The sequence below is a fragment of the Bactrocera oleae genome, unplaced genomic scaffold (genome assembly GCF_042242935.1).
Source record: "Bactrocera oleae isolate idBacOlea1 unplaced genomic scaffold, idBacOlea1 ctg00000009.1, whole genome shotgun sequence".
Classification (NCBI taxonomy): Eukaryota; Metazoa; Arthropoda; class Insecta; order Diptera; family Tephritidae; genus Bactrocera; species Bactrocera oleae.
Genome location: NW_027212752.1, coordinates 1,482,501 through 1,486,376, shown reverse-complemented (window position 1 = coordinate 1,486,376; position 3,876 = coordinate 1,482,501). Strand labels below are relative to the sequence as shown.

General features: G+C 35.7%; 2 pseudogenes; both read right to left on the bottom strand.

Annotated features, from left to right (window-relative positions):
- Window positions 1-464: 464 nt before the first annotated feature.
- Window positions 465-3,246, bottom strand: LOC138858456 (large subunit ribosomal RNA; annotated as a pseudogene).
- A 503-nt stretch (window positions 3,247-3,749) lies between these two features.
- The window catches only part of LOC138858329 (5.8S ribosomal RNA), a 179-nt pseudogene continuing 52 nt past the window's right edge, over window positions 3,750-3,876 (bottom strand).

The window sequence follows — 3,876 nt, the reverse complement described above, 5'->3', positions numbered from 1 at the left end:
CCACACTACCATCTTGGTATGATTCGAGGCCGACCTAAAACCTCTTCCGTTTTCGGGTACGGCACCCAGTTACTTATGTAACTTCTTTTTTTTTCGAACTGAAAATTCAGTTCTTCCAGCATTTAGGTTTAAACCACAGCCACCACGATACTCCCCAAAGGGCCGAACCCAATGAGCAGATTGAACAGAAGTCCAAGGGCTTTCTGCTCCCCGTGGTACCGGAAAGTCTCCGGTCAGACTGCGTAGCCCAAACTACTGCCAGTTGAGCTCCCCATTACTCAAATGACTGGTGACATTTGTCGCTTGAACTTCAAATGTCTTTTTATTTGCTTTTTCATTTAAAGTGTTTCTAATATCAGTTCAAGCTGAGTATTATAGCACTATCACTCCATATACTATGCTGATATTACTGGGCAAAGAATATAATAACAGTCATAGTGCATATTGGCTTTTAGTCGCCTTTTACGACAGGCATGCCTTGCCGCGGGCATATTCTTCCCCCAAACCCGCAGGGGAAAGTAGATAGGGACAGAGGGAATCTCGTTAATCCATTCATGCGCGTCACTAATTAGATGACGAGGCATTTGGCTACCTTAAGAGAGTCATAGTTACTCCCGCCGTTTACCCGCGCTTACTTGAATTTCTTCACTTTGACATTCAGAGCACTGGGCAGAAATCACATTGTGTCAACACCCGTTAGGGCCATCACAATGCTTTGTTTTAATTAGACAGTCGGATTCCCCAAGTCCGTGCCAGTTCTGAATTGATTGTTAATTGATAATCGTTATAATTTAAAAAGTATCTATACAATAATAAATCCTTTAGAAATTTTAGCAAGAAAGTTCCACAATTGGCTACGTAACTACTATCCGGGGAACAAGAATCGAAATTCTCTATTTACCCAGAACGAGTACATAAACCATGGTATTGCTTCTTCCCAATCAAGCCCGACTATCTCAATCTTCAGAGCCAATCCTTATCCCGAAGTTACGGATCTAATTTGCCGACTTCCCTTACCTACATTATTCTATCGACTAGAGACTCTTCACCTTGGAGACCAGCTGCGGATATTGGTACGGCCTGTTGAGAAGTTTGCGTAACCCCACCATAAATTTTCAAGGTCCGAGGAGAAAATATCGACACAACAGTAAATGTCATGCTCTTCTAGTCCATCTACCATATCTCTCTTCGAAAGACTTCCATGGTAGTACGACTATAAAACAGAAAAGAAAACTCTTCCGATACCTCTCGACGGCTTCTTTATGGTCGTTCCTGTTGCCAGGATGAGCACAAGGCCCATTTTTAATAACAAACGGATACTCAACAGGTTACGGAATTGGAACCGTATTCCCTTTCGTTCAAAATTATTCAAGTGTTTAATTACTATGGAATAAAAATTCATTCATTTCATTTCATTAAAACTTGAAAATTTTCGGCTTTCGCCTTGAACTTAGGACCGACTAACTCGTGATCAATCACTGTTCACACGAAACCCTTCTCCACTTCAGTCCTCCAAGGTCTCATTCGATTATTTGCTACTACCACCAAGATCTGTACCAATAGCGGCTCCATGCAGGCTTACGCCAAACACTTCTAAGCACACCATTGTACCCTCCTACTCACTAAAGTTTCAAAATTTATAATCCAACCGAAATTGTATTATAAATCATGTACTTTAGCGGTAATGTATAGGTATACAACTTAAGCGCCATCCATTTTAAGGGCTAGTTGCTTCGGCAGGTGAGTTGTTACACACTCCTTAGCGGATTACGACTTCCATGTCCACCGTCCTGCTGTTTTAAGCAACCAACGCCTTTCATGGTATCTTCATGAGTTGTTAATTTAGGCACCGTAACATTACGTTTGGTTCATCCCACAGCGCCAGTTCTGCTTACCAAAAGTGGCCCACTGGGCACATTATATCATAACCTCAACCTTCATATCAAGAAAGGTGAGGTTCTTACCCATTTAAAGTTTGAGAATAGGTTAAGGTCGTTTCGACCCTAAGGCCTCTAATCATTCGCTTTACCAGATAAGATTATTTTACATAATTTTTAAATGCACCAGCTATCCTGAGGGAAACTTCGGAGGGAACCAGCTACTAGATGGTTCGATTGGTCTTTCGCCCCTATACTCAATTCTGACAATCGATTTGCACGTCAGAACTGTTTCGGTCTTCCATCAGGGTTTCCCCTGACTTCAACCTGATCAAGTATAGTTCACCATCTTTCGGGTTACAGCATATATGCTCAAGGTACGCTCCAGTTAGAGGTATAAATAATAATAAATTATCATTATACATAACTATATGGAACGCCCCGGGATTGAATTAATAATGTAATACATTAAAAATTAATCCCATTATTAATACAGTTAAGTTAATTTCGCCATTAGGTTTAATATAACCCAATGACTTGCACATATGTTAGACTCCTTGGTCCGTGTTTCAAGACGGGTCCCGAAGGTATCCTGAATCTTTCGCATTGTTAATCATATAAATGCATACAATTAATATTAAAATCAATGATAATAATATTATTGTAAAATTCAAAAGAATTTTAGCATTATATATAATAAAATCTATCAACACTTTATCAAATCATCAGTAATTATTCTATGTTAATAAGCTAAAAGCAAATTAATTTGAATAAACTTAAAAACCAATGATCTTTTGATAAATATTTTATTATGTTAATAGATTACAATGTCCTTATATGAAAAAAATGCACACTATTACTATAATATTTAAAATTAAATACTACAGTTATAATGATGAATTTTTCATAATGGATATTCAGGTTCATCGGGCTTAACCTCTAAGCAGTTTCACGTACTATTTAACTCTCTATTCAGAGTTCTTTTCAACTTTCCCTCACGGTACTTGTTTACTATCGGTCTCATGGTTATATTTAGTTTTAGATGGAGTTTACCACCCACTTAGTGCTGCACTATCAAGCAACACGACTCTTTGGAAATATCTTTCTAGTAATCATTAACGTTATACGGGCCTGGCACCCTCTATGGGTAAATGGCCTCATTTAAGAAGGACTTAAATCGTTAATTTCTCATACTAGATATTAAGATATTCCATACACTGCATCTCACATTTGCCATATGGACAAAGTGACTTAGTGCTGAACTATTTTCTTTTCGCTCGCCGCTACTAAGAAAATCCTTGTTAGTTTCTTTTCCTCCCCTCATTAATATGCTTAAATTCAGGGGGTAGTCCCATATGAGTTGAGGTTGTATAAAATATATTTTAGATTGATTTGTTTATTTTTATTTAATTTTTTTGCTATTTGCTATTTTAAAGAAATATATTTTTATATCTTGATTACTCAAATATTATTCAATCTTTTCATCCCTTTTTAAAATTCATAATATAATAATTAATAAAATTAACAACATTATTCCTCCACATATCATATATTTTTTTTTATTATAAATTTTTCTCAATACAATAGAGTGAATTAATTCTAGAATAAAAATTTATTTTATGCTAGACATTCCTCTTATGTATTATTTAATATAATTTAAATAATGTTGAAAATTTTTTCTTTTATGGGAATACTAAGATTCTCATTTATCATAAATTTTCGTTCAAATATGAGGTATTCAAAAATATATTTTCTATATTTCTTTTTATGCTATTAATATTATGGATTGAAAAATACAATCCAATAATATGCCATATGCTTAAATTCTATTAATTGACTAAAAGAATAAGCAACTAATTTAGCATAGTCTTATAACCCTCAAAAATATGTAGTACAAGCAGCACTTTAAAATTAATTAAAGTACATAACAGCATGGACCGCAATATGCGTTCAAAATGTCGATGTTCATGTGTCCTGCAGTTCACACGATGACGCACAG